Raw genomic sequence first — 19,292 nt, 5'->3', positions numbered from 1 at the left:
TCAGCCCTAAGGCCCGATTCGACCAAACTTTTATCCGAGAATAACTTCTGGCATAACTGGCATATTGACAGTTTCAGTATGGGAAATATGTCAAAACTGACGATTTATTCTGAGATTAAATTTACTTTTGTTTGGTCGAATACACCAACCAACTAAATTGTATTTATTGTATTGTGAATTTGTTTGGCTATACTCGTAAGTCTGTTTAAACCTACCCTAGTTTTTCTAAGGTCATTGTTTTAATGTGTTAGTGCCAAGAGTTACAGCCCCGCGACCTATTCCGTCTTTGTCGCAAGTAAGCAGGATTTATTCCTGTTCCGACATTGTAAGCAGTTGGGCTATAATAAAAAAAAACCTTTTATTCTATGCAAAATAAATAGGTGTTACAGTAAGGTTAGCTACATAATAAAAAAAAAATATAAAATCACACACTATATCACAACTTAGGTGAAGGCCTCCTCCACGGACTTCCATTCATCTCTACTTTTGTTTAACTCATCCAGTTTTTCCTGCCATCTTTTTTTATGTCCTTCCATCTTTTATAGGGTCTTCCGACCCTGCGTTTGTCTGTTGGGTCCTTCCATGTAGTGACATTTATTGTCCACCTGTCGTCTGTGTGTCTAGATGGCTAACCCATTTCAGTTTTAGGCTGAGGTGCACCACCTTATTTTAACCGTAACTATAACAATTACCGGTGCTTTTTGTATGGAGTTTGACAGATTTTTAACGTTTGTCAAAGTTAAATTAAGATGGTACAACTCAGCCTTAGTTTTAGAGCAAAGTTAGGGCGTCTATTGTTGTTGTGTGTTCTTTTATGTTAGTACTTATGCCTAATTTTGCATCTTTTTTTTGCATTCTACGTCATACGTGCGTACGTATTCCCTTCTGACTTGAACTAATTTTTTTTGTTTCTCATCTTGCTAGTAAATTTCCATGTCCTAGTTTTTCTAACGGCATTGTTTTAATGTTAGCGCCACGAGTTACTGCCCCGCGACCTATTCCGTCTTTGTCGCAAGTAAGCAGGATTTATTCCCGTTCCGACATTGTAAACAGTTGGCCCATAAAATGCTACAATTTTGAAGGACGTAACATTTGTTTTATCCTTACACGAACAACTAAGGTCGTAAACAGTAAGAAATGCTACAATAGGGAACGGAGTTCACAATAATTGTACAAATAAATTTTTTTTGTAAGTATCTAGTTAATATTTAAGTAGCGAGTTCAAAGTTAAATTGTTACTTCAAACACTTATAAACACCTCTTGATATTGAAAATTGCTTTTTTAAACTAAATTAAATTTATCAAAGAGGGCCAAGATGAAAAAAAAAGAGCCTTATTTTCAGGAATTTATCATTATAGTCTGGGCATTTTCAATATTGCCTCATTAATACCCCTAGCAACAATCTTCTATACTAATATTATAAATGCGAAAGTAACTCTGTCTGTCTTGCTTTCACGCCTATTTTGATTAAATTTGGCATAGAGATCCCAGTTTTTAAAACAGGGACGCGCGCGATAAAGTTTCTCTGTGACAGACAAAATTCCACGCGGGCGAAGCCGCGGGCGGAAAGCTAGTGATAATAATTATCCTGCTTTCGCCTCCGAGATTTATTTTACCATGTAGTACCCCTGTACGACAACCCAATCCGCACACAATATTCAGCGTAGTAGTATTAAAAAACAAAAGAGCGGGCAACCCCACCCCTACCACGCTGTGGGCTCGGTGTCCGAGCGGTCTCATTCCTTTGTGCGCACGCGCAACGACCGCACGCAGTATAAGAAAAATGCTTAAGTGACGTCACCAGGACGTTTTTACCGACAAAAAACGTAATTATTTTAAGTTGTGCAGTGTAGTGACGAGAATTAGACCCAACAAAAGGTTGGTTGTAACAACTATTTTGTGCAAGTGCTCGTACATTTTTATTATAAGCGTTGTGACACGACGCGTAACTTTGACCCATTTTTAGCTCCAAGTTAACGCGCGATGTTAACCAGTAGCCATTTTTTTGTTGAATGATCAAACGAACTTACCAAGTGAAGTTCGATCTAAATTATCCTGTTTTCGCCGAAGAGATTTAAGGTCCCTCCCAACCCGAAGATTTCTATATCTTCTTCCCTGGAGGTAAACGTCAATGTCATCTCTTCTCTAAATATAATGAGACCGCTCGGACACCGAGCCCACAGCGTGGTAGGGGTGGGGTTGCCCGCTCTTTTGTTTTTTAATACTACTACGCTGAATATTGTGTGCGGATTGGGTTGTCGTACAGGGGTACTACATGGTAAAATAAATCTCTTCGGCGAAAACAGGATAATTTAGATCGAACTTCACTTGGTAAGTTCGTTTGATCATTCAATTTAATGACGGTGAATGTCTCGTCTTTTGTCTATCTCTCTAACTTTGCCAAAGTTGAATGATTAATGTTCTTCTCAATAGGCAGTAACACCTTAAAATAAATACTCATTCAGTTGTTTCATAGATTTCATAGAATAGTTATAATGTTAATTTCTTTGTTTTAAATAGGTTAGTATAATGTCAAGTTCTTTGTTTTAAATAGGTCAGTTACTAGCATTGTCTATGCACGGCAAAGGTTTAACTTGATAGTCAAAACATTAAGGCTGAGTTGCACCACCTTATTTTTTAACCGTAACAATAACAATAACCGTTTTTTTTTACGGATTTTTGACGTTTGTCAAAGTTAAAGTAAGATGGTGCAGGCAAATCAGCGAGTCTTTTCGGATACATTACAAGGGCTATAAATATACATTATTAAGTGAACTTTTTAGTACAAATCAACGCAACGCAGGCGAAGTCTCTCGATATTTCTGGTGACCCATGAAAAATTACCCAGAGAACGTTACATGAACCATTTACATATTATTATACTGGGCATTACCAACACTACCCGACGACCACCCTAGCTATAGCACCAAAATCAATACCCATTCAGGCGTTTGCCAGATTTCAGTGATTTGTCATTAGCTCCGTCGCACAATAGTTGTATGGAGGACGTGGAATGCCAATATCTGTGCATTGTGCGACCCTCCGGATGCGGGGACGATGTACAATAACCATTTAATGTGTATACGTATAGGTATTTAAGTGTGGGGAGGGTAAGATGGTAGGTAGGTACGCTGACAGGCTTGATGTGATGAAAATAAAGATAGAGAATGTTTTGTTCGGAGGATTCATTTTGAACTAACGATGTAATAAGTACGCCAGTTTTAGGCAAACCAGTAGGTAAAGTACGCTTTACACGGGAGCAAAGTCGATCATTATCTTTGTTAGACTCTAAGGCTAAGTAACACCACCTAACTTTGACCGTAACTATACCGATAACCGGTGCTTTTTGTATCGAGTTTGTCAGATTTTTGACGTTTGTCAAAGTTAAAGTAAGATGGTGCAACCCAGCCTAAATAGTTTCTTGTGATAAGTTCATTTGTGAATCCAATGGCAATAAAACTTTTTCTGACTTTAACTTATGCCTAAATGTTTTACAGGCAGTCAAGCTATGCTGTTTAGAATTTGCGGAAATAATTATCCAAATAGCAAAAATAGATGAGTTATTTTTTCTTTTGGCAAAGACATTCTTTTCGCATGCATAAGAACGTCACAAGCAAGAGGGGGCGAATCGCAATATCTTCTAAACATGTACGGATATAGCTTTTAAAGCATTAGGGGAGGGTTCTAAGGCGCCGTTATGTAGCTATAAGTGCTTACGAAGCTTTAAGCTGATAACTTAATCTACACAAAGTTTCTCAATATTCGGAGGAGTCCCATATGAGAAATCGTTATCTCTTAACGTAGTTCGATTTCGAACTACTACTGTTTCGAACTTAAGCACTGATACAACTGCAAAATATTCTTTCTTTTCTACTGATTCAATTGCAGGATGTTTTATCTTTTCTTAATTTTGATAAATATTATCCACAGAAAAAAAATGGTTCAGTACAGTGATGTCATATTGTTTTGGGCTGGGTGTTTTCTATTTATAAGGTTTATGTATGTTAAAAAACTATGTATGACCAAGTGTGCGTTGTATTCTTGTCCAGACATGAGTCCAAATTATGTAAAACTCATGAATCCCTACTAATATTATAAATGCAAAAGTAACTCTGTCTGACTGTTCACACCTTAACCACTGAACCGATTTGATGAAATTTGGGATTGATATAGTTTGGTTCTGGGAAAGGACATAGGATAGTTTTTATCCCGGTTTTTGAAACAGGGACGCGCGCGATAAAGTTTTTCCGCGACAGACAAAATTTCACGCGGGCGGAAAGCTAGTTGTTTTTATAAATGATCAAAGGTAGAGCATTAACGTTTTCCGTCCACCAATAAATAAGCTAAAACTACGTTAGTGATGGTCAGTATATGCTAGAAAGAACGTCGAGTTAACCGAGATAAGTTAGTTCCACTTACCTTGGGCATTTCATGTAGCTTAGCTGGCATAGTTTGCGGTGGACGCACATGTATGAAAAACTGGCTCAACTATGCGAGCTAAGCTAAACTAACTTAGTTTAGCCGGCGGTGGACGTTCGGCTTAATTTTCGTATATCAGCTGCAGACAAAATTTTGTAATAATGGTTCTAATCTCGTCTATTAGCTTCTATTACAAAAAATCCCTTAAATAGACAAGCGTTCATTTGTCATATTTAAAGGTTAGTTAGCCACAATAACACAATTACGTAGAGTCCATTTTTTATCAATCCAATGGAAACAAATACGAACTATCACGTCAAGTATTATTGATGATGGTTTCATTTGATTAACACCCCATGGACACGGCTAATATACTTCCTGCGATGGTATCTCGGTTTTCTTATGGTATTAGCATAATTATATGATCAGTCATATTATAATCTCCAAATTGAATTAAATTGACGTTTACATCTGTAATTTATCTCATCAACATTGAGGTAAAACACAAACTCATCTAATTTGTATAACTATCCAATCCTACTAATATTATAAATGCGAAAGTTTGGATGTCTGGATGGATGTTTGTTACTCTTTCACGCAAAAACTACTCAACGGATTTTGATGAAACTTTACAATATTATTTTTATAACCCAAAATAACATAATAGGCTATAATTTATGATGATCTGTGACAAACTACATTTCACGCGGGTGAAGCCGCGAGCTGGTGTATAATAAATAATAAGAAATCCTTTCAAATATGTGAAATAAAAAGATATTGAATAAAAAGTCAAGTTGTATAAAAATACCCAATTGAGAAACATTTCTAGTAAAGTTCTTTGAATCTATTTGATTTTTACATTTTTGAGTCCCGACGCTGTCAAGTATAAGTTAAAAAAGTCACGTCACATCTTATAAGAATTTTAACTGTATACCTTAGTCACAACGATGCACCCAAAGTATCTTATACCGCAACAAAGTCACTAAGTCGCTGACATTATTAAAACGGAAGTTGCAAAGTTTCTTGCCAAATAAAAAGGTGGGGTGAATAAAATAACAATAAGCACAGTCATCAAAGGAACTTAGACCGAGGAACACGTACGCGGTGCGTATGTGAGAACATGGCGCGGTCGTTTACCGTGCCCCAGATTGGAAGATACAGCGGTGCAAGGAAGGTGTGCAGTATACAGGGTGTATTAGAAAATCGGAAAAAGATGGCGTGGATTATATTCAACTAATACAATAATCGATAATCTGACAGCCGATGGGGCAGCAAGGTTCTGGAATGGAGGCCACGTACCGGAAAACGCAGCGTGTGACGTCCACCCACAAGGTGGACCGACGACCTGATAAAGGTAGCAGGAAGGCGCTGGATGCAGGCCGCTACCAACCGTGCGATGTGGAAGTCATTGGGGGAGGCCTATGTTCAGCAGTGGACGTCCTGTGGCTGAAATGATGATGATGATGATGAATACAATAATAGTCACCTGATAAGAAATCGGAGCTGTATAGTTAATGTAAAAATATAATCTGTTAATGCTCACTCAACACAACTACTGCGACACAGGCCTGCGAGCCTAGAGCAGAAGCTGTGGTTTTTACATCTAAATCCCAGGAAATGATATTTGTGAATAAAGATTATTTATTATTTATTAATTACGTGATCTGCCTGGATGCGGGCAGCGCAGGACCGTTCGTTATGGAAATCCTTGGGGGAGGCCTTTGTCCAGCAGTGGACGTCATTTGGCTGAAACGAACTAGTGTGATCAGTTTTGACGTTGACTATTGAATGTCTAGCTAAACTAAACTTTCTTGAGTGCAGATGTATCTTATGTGTTTCAATAGGCCTTAAACATTGAAGTTACTCGTAGATTAACTGTCTCAAATTAGATGTTAACGATACGAGTACTTATCCCGGTTATAAAGAAATTTTTTTAAGCCAAACATTTCTAAGAGGAAAATTTCACGTCACATCCTGTATAGCTACAATGGTGAAATAAAATTTGATTGAACTTTGTGAGACAGGTAGCATTCTATTTGATATAAAAACGTGAAAATGTGTTTGTTTTTGCTAAGTATGTCTACATTTGAATCGTTCAAAACTGGATATTTAAAAGTATTTATGAGGAATTTTTATATGGATTAGACACTGACCTTATGACGTATGAATTGAAGAAACTCATCAGCTTCATCTGGAAAAACAAAACCAGTTCTTAATTTTCTTTCGATAAAATTGGGCATAAAATACATAGTGTAGGTACCATTTTACACAACAACGAGCCATACATGTAAAATAAAAAAATGACGCGAGTAGACTCACGGTCTAAAAAACAACATTAAATGTAAAATCGTTATTTTGAATCTCACGCGCTGTGAACCGAGACACCCCACCATTTTCGGTGGTGTTCAGTAATCCGTCGGATTTCCAAGTAAAATACAACCACCCCCGAAACATATACTTTTAGCATGCTTCAGTCTCGAAGTTCAGTACCTACCTAAAGAACAATGACAAGTTTGCAGGGATTTGTGCTTAACACCCGTATTCACAAATATTACTATGAGGTCTCACAGTGCGCGTGGACGCACAGGGTGACACATGAACAACAATCACAAAGTCCTCCTACAAAGTGGACCGACGACTTCATAAGGATGCAGGCCGCTACCAACCGGGCGATGTAAAACACATTGGGGGAGGCCTATGTTCAGCAGTGGACATCCTGTGGCTGAAATGATGATGATGTTAATGATGATGATGATGAACTCTTATTAAAAGATGATTTTTTAGGTATCTACATATTTCCTGCAAGTGTACCTATAAGTTATTTGCATTAAGATACAGCTGCTATTGGGTTTATTTTTAATAAGAAACAGTTTGTAACTTTATTAACCAATAGATAGACATTGGGATTGACAACATAAAAAAACCCACCGGTCAAAGATTAGTGATGTGGATGCAATATAGTCGACAATCCATTAGGCTAATGGCGACGCCAGAACAGAGTACCGGACCGATAAATCCGCCGGACTCTGATGTTGATTTAGAAGGAAACTACGATTGGTGTATTTTTGGTGCAATGGTGCATTTGTAAATAAATAAATCGTTTGCCAGTCAGGTAGTTAAGGTATTAAGGGGTTAAATGTGTTTCATGACAGTGCTTTAATCGAGGTACAAGATACTCCATGATTTCACCGGTTATATTCGTAGAAACATCAGGGTTTTGCACTCGTTTTAGCCAAATGACGTCCACTGCTGGACAAAGGCCTCGCCCAAGGCTTTCCATAATGAACGTTCCTGCCCGCATATGGTTTCTCCCGCGACCCTTACCAGATTGTCGGTCCACCTAGTAGGAAGCCTGCCCACGCTACGTTTTCCAGCCCGTGGTCGCCACTCGAGAACTTTTTTGCCCCAACGGCCATCGTCTCTACGAGCTATATGCCCCGCACACACCAAATAAAATACTATGGCGGGGTATACGAGTATGGAGTCCGGGACCAGGGTTTGTGAACTCAGTCATTACGATACAAGCTAAACTATTTTTCAGTTCCGATGGCCGATTGCAAGTGGTTTCTACTTTTGGCCGGTACACTCATCATAACTAAGCACTGCTCAAATAGACTCAGTAGGCTCATAGCTACCTACAATATTTATTGAGATTCGAGTAAATGCCATGCTGATTCATTATGTCTATGACAACATTCAGCTGGTAGTCATCATCATTTCAGCCATAAGTCCACGGCTGAATATAGGCCTCCCCTCCCCCAATGCTTTCCATGTTGATCGATTGGTAGCGACCTGCGTCTAGCGCTTCCTTGCTACCTTTATGATGTCGTCGGTCCACCTTGTGAGTGGATTCAGTTGGTAGTATTTCAAGTTAAAAATATCATTGATTTTATCGTTTACAGTAAAGAATCCTAATTTGTACGTGGAGGGCACACACAGACAATATCGTTTTCTACACTGACCCATCCGGGACTTGAGCCTAGGATCGACTGTGATACTTAAAGTACTTCGCCTAGACACGCAATGATACCCAGAAATCTACATCGTACTTAATATTATAAATGCGAAAGTTTGGATATCATGATGTCTGGATGTTTTCATGCAAAAACTACTAAACGGATTTTGATGAAACTTTACAGTATTATTGTTTATGACCCAGATTAACATATAGGTTATAATTTATGCTGATCTGTGACACTAAATTTCACGCGGGTGAAGCCGCGGGCAAAAGCTAGTTACGTAGATATAATGCTGTTCACAGGATAGCGTTAAGGAATAATGTCTCACGGTCGTCATAAAAATACGTTATTGGACCACTTCGAGCCTACTTAGCTTTATGTTATTGTGCTACAGTAACACTACTCATATAAATGGGAGCACTCGCTGAACACCGCATAACACTGGCCACATGGCCGCCAGATACCGTGACGCAAATATCATTACATAGCTCAACTCCTGCTGTACGAGTATATCTGGCAATCATAAATAACGGGGGTACTGAAATATTTTATTTGTCTGCGTCTGGGTTCGTGAACTCATACGATTCAAGGTGCGAATAAGGCAAGTTCGCCTCATAAGGCCTGGTTGGCAAACTTCGTCAGTTCATATTTTTTCAAGCTTCCCGCTTATGTTATGATGCTTAACCATAAATCCTAAATTATCAAAATAACAAGAGAAACCTAGCCAATTTTGACGCCAGGTTATTATTTTTTTACTTAAAGAAAACTTTCGCTTTCATGCAATTGTCAGTGAAAAAATATATTTTTTACTGGCAATTACGAATAAAGCTACTGGCCTTCGAAAATTGAATGTTAGTCCTGCAAAGCTAAAATTCATAGGCAACTATCAATATCTACAATTTAAAAAAAATTACAAACATAATTATCTACTCGTAAGTAATTCATTTCCTAATATTATCAACATTAGGTTTTCATGGGCTTATGTGTAAACTGTAGACATGCGTAGACATAAACTAAATGATCGCGCAAACGAAACAAACCTGCTTAGAACGAAACTATCCTTCTCTATCACAAACTATTTTGCCCATCCAATTGGAATCCAAGCCCATGTGAACCGTACTACATAGTCGTATAGCGCCTCACGCGCTGCGCCCACCGTGAAACAAGATTACGCTGGGAATCGAATCTGGGGCCCGTGTGTGCACCGATTCTGGAATTGATGATTAGGCGCTGTAATCCGATCATGTTGTGATAGTTGGTGCATGATATTTTAATAATGATAATTATAGACCTATAGACAGTACTAGGTTGTTTTCATGACATTAAGGGTGAGTTGTACCACCTAACTTTAACCGTAAGTACCTATCGGTTTACGTTATATCTGTTGTCGTTACAACCGGTGTTTTAAGTATGGAGTTTGATAGAATTTCCAATCCAGCCTTTATTTACTGAATCATAAATATCAAAATAGTCATAGAGTAATTTACCTATGGAGCGAAGAAAACCTATTTTAAAGCACAAAGAAATTACAATCCTTACAGAAATATTCATCTACAAACAAATTAATATGACTATCATGAAGCATTTTTGTCATTGTGAATAAAATACACGGTATACAAAATGTCTTAAATTATTTTAAAGTATGGTACAATATCCTAACATGAAACAACACATGTATGCTGCAAAATCTTCGAATTACCAACATTTTCGATCCAATTCCACTTGTTCGAGAATACCCTCAAATAGACAGGCCCCAGAATCGAATCCCCCATATTAAATTTTCGATAACGCCTGTTCAGAGCGAGCGGTGCATCTGGCATTCACGGACGTCTCGCAAGAACGGATTAAGGATTGTATTGGATAGTTTAGTTTTAGGGATAGAACCTTTTTGAGACAAGGAGATAATTTTTAAGACAAACAATGTTTTTTTTTGCGAATAAGTGAAGAGGCCACATGACGAAAGCTTCCGAATAGAATGATTTAGGGCGAGCAAAAGCAGTTTAATTATAATCACTTAGTTACATCGTCCCCTACTTATTAAATCGCAAGAGATCTGAGATAAATCTAACGCTATGCAAACAATAAAGCTGTAAAACCAAAACTAAAAACTGTACTGATCGATACAGTCCTTATTAACTTTTTGGGCAAGTGGTGGAAACAGGCTCTAATTTTATTGTGATGACTAGCTGTGCCCGCGACTTCGTACGCGTGTAAACCCGTTTTTGCAAAATTTTTCATTGTTGCTCTGCTCCTATTGATCGTAGCATGATGTTGTATAAGTAGCCTATAGCCTACCTCGATAAATGGTCATAACACTGAAAGATTTTTTCAAATCGGACCAGTAGTTCCGGAGATTAGCGCGTTCAAGTAAACAAACAAACTCTTCAGCTTTAAAATATTAGTATAGATGATGTTCTTACGTTTGCATTTCCTTGTTTGCATGCTAGAAACTTTATTATACTATACCTAAAAAATTATGGGAGATGGCCGTTAGCCCGCTATGCATTGCAATGGTATCGGATTCCCCGTAAAACTGCAGTGCGATCCATTAGCGTAATAGATGGGCGCGACTTGACCTGTCTGCCGACTCCCTCTGCGACTACAGTCCAGCTATAAAGGCATATTCACATGTACAGACGCCAGCACGTTAAGCTAAACACTCTTATGTAGTTGCAATAGGATTAAGTTTGCAACAAAAAATACCGCCAACCGGCCATTGTGGAAATCATTGGAGGAGGTCATGTTTAGCAGTGGACGTCCTATGGCTGAAATGATGATAATGATGCTGCAGTTTCACTTAACGTACTGTCGTTTGTAAAACATTCATTTATGTGTTGTGTCTTGATGTCTCAGCTTATGGAGATGCCTACTATATTTTGTTATGAGTACTTCTGCCTTCTGACTTCGGCCTGAAACTAGAACTAGTTGAGGAAAATCCATAAAGAAAATGTGAAAAACACAACAGGTGTGAATCTGGCTTACCTATACCTGCTAACATTATACATTTAAAGGATTTTTTAAATATTCTCGATTACATTTTTTAATTAAAAAAAAGTCTGCATGTTTGATTTTAGCTCAAATGTGGACAAATCCTTTCCTCCCTTCACAATCTCCAATACAATATTTCCAAGCTAAAGTTTATTCTATCAAACAAGTTTCCTTTCAACATTCAGCATCTTTGCAAACTAGACCTCACATTCTCTACAAGTATCTATACGAGCACAACACACTAAATTACTATCCAAACTGATTGCCCAACTCCTTGTGGTTCCCAATTACAGACCGAACGGAATCAAAGTTGGTAACAACGTCTTGTCGCTAATAAGTGCCATTAGCCAAATTAAAGCATCCATCTTAGACCACGCACGCATTCCTTACGCTACACCATAGAGTAAATCAGCAGGAGAAATAGGGATTTTTATTATTATGTATTAGCTTAACTGCTGACTTAGAAAGAAAAGCAGAATTTCGTTTTGAAAAACAATAAGAGAAACAATAGAAATAAACAACTTGAAAAAATCGAAATGACTAATCGCTAAGAAATTGTAATAACTTATAAGAGAAAAGAGAAAAATGATGATGTACCAGAAGACATAAAAAATTATGTGTGCTTTTAATCATAGACTAAGCTTTGCTTGGTCGTGAGGCTAGGAAAATTAGCCATTTATTAAAAATAGGCATGTATTTAAATGATCTTTTTAAATTAGCAAAAACGGCAAATAAAAAAATCTAAATGGTCATTTATTTTAATGATTGATCCTCTTTCTTTGAGACATAAAATAAATAAAATCGATCGATATTTTAACCTCTTTTGAACTACGCAAAAAAAATTTGAGATGTAAAAATTATATCTGATCGTTACTTGTTGGTCCTCAAAAATAAAAGAAATGAGCACCAAATATTCAATATTGTGATACTTTTTTAAATAATTCGATTTGTATAAATTATTTTTTGTCTATATCAAATAATCTTCAAAATAATTATGTTATGGTACTTATTTTTATTAAGTTGTAGTCAAAGGATGGAAACTATTTAAAGGCACTTGATGTTCAAAAATTTTCTTTTAATTAAAAAAGCATACTTAACACGTTCACACTGCGTTATCGGGTCGAATTGACCTTAGGTGCTGGATGCGTTGGTGCGGGATGGATATATTCAGTCTTTTCAGTAGTACGAAACATAAATATTGTTTTGCAATTGTTTCGTCAAACACAGTAAATATTTGGAAAAAAAAAACTTATCAGGTCCTTACGACCCGATGTCGCACTAAAAGTAAACAAATATCGTTTAGTGCTTTTATCGTGTCTAATCGACCCATTGACAGATGACTTTATGGTCACTGATCACGATCGAGATCGGTATACTAAGAGAAAATCAACCTTGCGATTTGAAAAAAATAAAGAGGTAAAAATTATGATGTCGGGTTCAGGGATGTCAGAAGTAAGAAATTATTTTACATAGCGCCTCTAGTCCCAAACTAAGCAAAGCTTGTAATTTAAACAAACATGGCAATGTACCATTCTGCTTGCTTATTGGCCGCTAAGCCCTTGGCCAACTCAGTAACCAATGACGGACGATTGTCACTCAACCACAAAGTACCGCGTAAATTAAAAGATATTTTTTAATTAAAAATATTAACCAATAATATTTTTTGTTAGATCAAATATATTTTAAAGTTAAGTTATACATAGATCGAAATGTATTTATTAGGTGATCAATAATAAAAGGCAAACTTGATATAAAAATCATCAAATTAACAAAATTAAAGATCAATAACTAAAAAAGAGGATCAAATATTATTTTTGTTTACCAAATATTAAAAGAGTATACTAAACATAAATATTATGTTACCTTTAATGAAGATCATTCATAATTTATCCGTAGATCAACTAATATAGACCCAATAATTAATATAAAGATAAAATATAATAAAAAACATCATTTATTTTTAAAAGTGCACATACAAAAAAGATCAATTAGTTTTTAGAGGATCAAATAATATTGTCCCTTAAAAATATCGGAGGTGGTCGATGTTCCGCAGTGGACGTCCTGCGACTGAAATGATGATTGATAATTAATGTATAGACACTGGAAGTTCCTAAAAGTACATTTTATTTTAATAATAAACTAATAAGAAACCTAAATATTTACAGATAGTCCTACAGCAGCAGTCTTACTGTAATCTCTACTCTACAACAGGTGAGGATTCCCGCAACATAAATTAACGCGCGCAATAACGACATTGTTTGGACGCACCGGGAACGAGAAGTCCCGGTCCCGGGCGCCACCCCGGGAATTGATTTAGTAAGCAATAATAAGCGCAATTATGACCGATAAAGGTGGAATAGCTTAATAAAATGCCTTTATGGGATGGTCGAAAAGAAAAACTTTGGTAATTATTAGGGTGTCCCTTATTTTTCAAAGTTTTAAATTTGTAACGCATAGGTCTTAGTTTTGTTTGTTTGCCTCTAAAACACTTGGAAATAAATTTTTACTTTATTTGGAGTACGATAACCCGTGCCGACTTGCATCGGAACATGTTGCGCGGCAGTAGCGGTGCGTATTCGCGGTATTTGTCATTTGTTCTCAATTAATCTTGTGATTAACACCTATTGTTTGACATTTAGAAGATCTCTGTGGAATTAAGAAGCAATAAAAAAAGTATTTTCTTAGTCGGGGACGTAAATTTATCAAATAATAGGCACAAAGTTACCGTTAATCGTCAAGTTTTTGCAGTATTTTTTAACATATTTTGCGAAGTTAATTAAATGTTATTGAAAGCTCTAATCTCATCATTCGGGAGTGTATTATGTTTGGGAAAAGCTATAAATCCTACTAGAGCCTAACTGTGTAAAAACTTCACCATGCTTGGAGGGAGTTGCAAGAAAAAATATTTAAAAAATTCAAGATTTATAAGCGCCGCGGTGAGGAAGATTTAAAAACAAATAAAATATTTTAACCAAAACAAATAAAACCAAGGCGTCCAGTGTGTTAAGGTGTAGACAAAAAGTTAGTTAAGAAAGCATAAAGTGCAAGACAAAGAAAATTAAATAAATAAATCAATAAAAAATAGAGCAAATATGTTTCGGAGGTTTATCGTCATCTCTTACTACGCAAGATTCTATACAAATGCAAGGACATCACGACCAGCTTACCAGCTCTGAGGAAAGCCTTAAGGAACTCTTGACATCCACTTTCCAAGAGTAATATTTCCTATATGAGAGTGTTGACAAATTGATTTCCTAAGCAGCCCTGAGCAAGTTCAGTCAACACCTTTGGTACTTCATATCAGAAGAAATTGCCGTTTTATCACTCTTTGATGATGAATGTAATGAACAAACACCGTCAATATTGTAGTAAAAGTACAAAGAGAGAGTATGTATGATTCTGGGAAGAGATACATTCCATCTGAAGAAGGTATGATTATTTCTATGGTAAATAGGACTTCGTACTATTTTTTTATCCTGTTTTTAATTAATTGATAATAATACTGCCTTATTTATTGTTGCTGGAAAACCATTGAGTGGTTTTGTGTCTGTCAAGAGTATAAATTTACTTTCTCGATTGAAAATAGATAATAATTTCCCCCTGAGACACATTTCTATATGAGAAAAAGATGTTGCCTATTTCAAGGCAAAAAAGTGCTTTCTTTAGGGTAGTTAATGATACAGCTGAAAGAGCTATAAAGCTTATGCAAGATTTTCATGGTTTGATCACCGCAAAGAAAGAGCAAAAGCTTTTTTTGCTACGCACGTTGTAGCAAAAATCAGGCCAATATTCAGGAGCATGGAAATCTGTATCCAGAATGTAAAAAATGGTCCCTCAAAAGTAAAATATATTGTCTGATCTGTAATGTTATCTTCTTTTCATAAATATTTTATAAAAATTAAATGTTTTAATTGATTTAGCTACTTAATAAAAGGAGTAAAACCAGCATTTTTCAAAATCTTCAGAGCTCGGTCGGCACGGGTTAATGTTGACGTAGGAAGATGAAATTTTGTATTTAAGTATGTCTGAGTAGTACGAAAAGAAATAGGGGGTATGCATTTCAATATCTAAAAAAAATTTTTTTTCGGCCATATAAGGGACACCCTAGTAATTATATTTTATGCATTGTAAAAAAGTGAAAAAAACATCTGAAGTCCTCGTAAAAAATAATGTTAGAAGGATTCAAATAAAGTACTTTTGTAATAAAAAATAACGAAATATAAATGAGTAAGGTTAGTAAAAATAATACATTTAAAAAAAATAGTTATCTAACTTTTAAACTAAAAAAATACTCTTTGATACAATATTAATAATATTCCCTAAAAACATCGCCGTCTTTTGTGCCAGCATCAGCGAAGTTTAATGAATGCCTCTTTGTCGGCAGACATTATCGTCTTTGTCTGTGGGCTGTCAAAATTTGGCGGGAAAATTCCAACATGGCTGCCGCTTCGTCGTTGCGTGAAAAGATTCGATGTATCAATGAGTCGGAAGTTTGATAAAAATGACAAATACCTACGAGTGGGAGAAGTGAACTGGAAAGGCTCGAATATGTTACTAACAGGTACTTTAAAGATATGTTTTTGTTTGTTTTGTTGTCATTGTTATGAGCGAACTATTTCCTTCGATGAGCTTAATAATATTCAAGCAGAAAGGCAGGCAAAGAATGTATGGGTTGAAAAAATAACTACAATTGGTAAATTGTTTTCAAACTAGTGGCTAACGAATCCGATTGAAGGCGCGACAAAGACATTGGAACGAAAACACAATTTGCATTTTGTTTTATTGCTGAATTTTCCAGAGAATAAAAATCCGAACGGAATACGAGCAAACAAATTAATACCGGCACAGCCGATGAGACTAAATCGATAAAACCGATTCTTTTTGTCCGGCCCGGCTTTGTTCCGGGTAATCCGGCCCGGACAATGCGCCACGGACCGTCGAACACCGGTATTCGTATCGGAACGCTATGAATTCTGTTTTGTTATTGTAATAAGATAAATTAATTATTACCATTTAGTAATAAATTCGCAATGAATGGTTTTTGAGTTGATTTCAATGCAGGAGATAAAACATGGGGGTAATTTCCCGTCTCGATATACCTTTCCATAAGAACCGATAGAGTATGAAATATGTAAATCCATCAGTAAACGAATACATTATGTGTCCATCAGTAACATTGATTTACAATAGAGTAAATTTTTACATGCAGCGGCACTCTACCGTATGAAACCGATTTTGGAAACTACTTCATATGATGTCAAAGCTATGTTTTCAAGCAAATAAATATCCCTAAGCTTTTTAGCACTTTATTAATGCTGATGTCACGAAAATTTTAATTTCGCTGAAATAATTACCAGACGAATTTGACTTTAGCTAGGTATTTTGTAAACGAACGCGTCAACTAAAGTCCTTTGTTTCAGTACGTTAAAAACAGTTTAACTTTAATCAAAATTACACATTCGTTTAAAAAAAATGGTCCAACAAAACGAGCATCGTCGAAAAAGTGGAAAGCTAGCTGCAAAATCGCGAACAGTTTGTGCGACGAACCGACTCTGGCTGACTCGTACAATTTTAACCATCGGCGGTGGTTTATTTGCACCGATGTGTACGAACTGCTGGGCTCGGCAAGGATGTCGTAGGAATGGCAGACATATTTTAACAGCCAAAAGTATTTTTAAAACAGATGGACACACAAGGTTTGTAATTTTACACAAAATTACTATTTATTTGTCTTAAGTTAAAAGAACTAACGAAATTCAACGACGTTACCTTGCCAGTGATTTCCAGCAGGAGTTATTGTCCTCTATTCACGATTATTTCACCCTCAATCCAGGACAGGACGTCCTCACTACTGGACCTATGCCTCCCCTAATAATTTTCCAAATTGACTAGTTATTAGCGGTTGGTCGCGGTCCTCCATCTAAATTAACTGAATTGATAAGCTAGAAGAAGTCTCTGCCGAAAGATAAAATTAATTTGATGTTGAAATTTTTTTTTAGTCAGTAGTTGGTAACTAGTGACTAAAAAAAAATTTCAACTAAAAAAAGTTCATTTAAAATTTGGCAACCCTGAAGTCCATCGTACACTTCGCAGCCGCGAGCGAGCGGTTGAACAATTGTTTTTGGGTAAATTACACTGCGTGCCAAAATAATTGGCACATTTTGTGCATTCGACTGGACGTGTACACGTACAGTCACGGAATTTGATGTGTGCGGGTATGTTTACAAATGCAGTTAGGTTTAATATGAAATATGAGTTATTTAGCTTGTTTTAGGATGGTGTTTGTATGTAAATAAATCGACAGTCGGTGTTGCAAATTTGATGGTTGTGGTAAAAATATTGCAATTCACTCCTGTTTGCTGTGTACCATATGGATTTGTTTTAGAAAAGCACTACAAAAATCTGGTGGTACTAAAAGCTGCACTGAACATTTAATAATTATGTTATTATTATTGTTAGTTGTTCCCTTATTCCCAGGATCTGTAACGTTAACATATTTACATGGTGTCATTTTTGGTATTTTACTGATTTATTGAGAGTGCCATGGGAGTAAGAAAACTCTAGCGTTAAGTTGGTGTATGTTTTTATCATTGTTTTTAAATATTTCATATTTTCTTGTTTACATTATTATAGTTTTCTTATTAGTTAATACACTACAAAAATCCCATTTCCACAAAATAAACTCACCAAAACAAGCGATTAAATTAAACAACAGACAAAAGCCATTTAAGTAACGAATCAACATCACCGCACAAAGCGCTCGACTAATCCAGGGATAACTTAAAACTTTCAAGAGCTGAGCGAGCTGAGAGCTGAGCTAATAACTCCGAGACAGGCGGAGTCGCGGGCCAGGACGAGCACCTGCGCCCCCTTGATAATGAAACTAAAATGCTAGATTTAACCCTTTATGGAGCTAGGAAAATACGACGCGGTATTTGTTGGCAATTCACTTTCATATTTTAAGAAGGTGATGTGAAATCACCTGAAATAAAAAATAGTATGATAAATAAGCAGCGCAGGACCGTTCATTGTGGAAAACCTTGGGGGAGGCCTTTGTCCAGCAGTGGACGTCATTTGGCTGAAACGAACGAACGATGATAAATAAATCAATCATAGTGTTATATTTTGTTTGTTTTTAGCAAAACATTATGTCAATGAAGCAAGAAAATGGTATAAATAAGAATAACGTCAGCATGTTAGGTTATGTCGTGTTAAAAGTTTCAAGACATCGCATCGAGTTCACAGCAATTAAATTGATTCTGCCAATACTCCTTTAAATAGTAAAAACTCAAAATTAGCTCAAAATACCCCCGTCTTTAACGTTACTTTTAAACATTAATGTTAATCTTCCATAGCAGCAAAAAATCACGACACAATACTACGCAATTTGTACTATGTAAAAATAATATCGGCAAAAAATATTTTTGGTCCTTCGAGCCAGCAGATTCATTCATAAAAATTGGTCCTCCGAGCCGGATTTCAGCAACATATGGGTTTTAGAGCTGGCACGCGCAGTTATCGTCCCTCGTAAAAACGTGTTTAGCAAGAAAGTAGGGTTAAGGTCGTAACTAAATTCTTACGACTTGAATAGGTTATGTTAAGGGCCAAAAAGCACCTGGAAAAGAATTAAGTTTTCTATTGATAAATAGAGGTACGGTGAAATATCTTCAACAGGCGGCGGTTTGAATGAGGATGAACTCTGGAATTTATTGTTTAGAGGACTACCTATTTAACCCTTATCGAATTGACTTTAGAACCTAGAGTTACTGTTTCAGGTATGAAAACATAACTCACGTGAGGATTAATCAGTTACCGATAGGACGTATCACTAATATAAGAATTTTAACCCTCGCTGTACGAGGTGGGGTGTGACACACCCCAGTCCTTTAAAAATAGCCACAATTTAAAAAATTTGCAAGTGCTGA

The 19,292-nt window shown here is 36.4% G+C and overlaps 1 pseudogene; it reads left to right on the top strand.

Annotated features, from left to right (window-relative positions):
* The first annotated feature begins 5,540 nt into the window (after positions 1–5,540).
* LOC114365461 (uncharacterized) lies at positions 5,541–15,317 on the top strand (annotated as a pseudogene).
* Positions 15,318–19,292: the final 3,975 nt, after the last annotated feature.

The sequence above is a fragment of the Ostrinia furnacalis genome, unplaced genomic scaffold (genome assembly GCF_004193835.3).
Source record: "Ostrinia furnacalis isolate ACB-3 unplaced genomic scaffold, ASM419383v2 OfSCF7591, whole genome shotgun sequence".
NCBI classification, from domain to species: Eukaryota; Metazoa; Arthropoda; class Insecta; order Lepidoptera; family Crambidae; genus Ostrinia; species Ostrinia furnacalis.
This window is presented reverse-complemented; position numbering and strand designations above follow the sequence as displayed.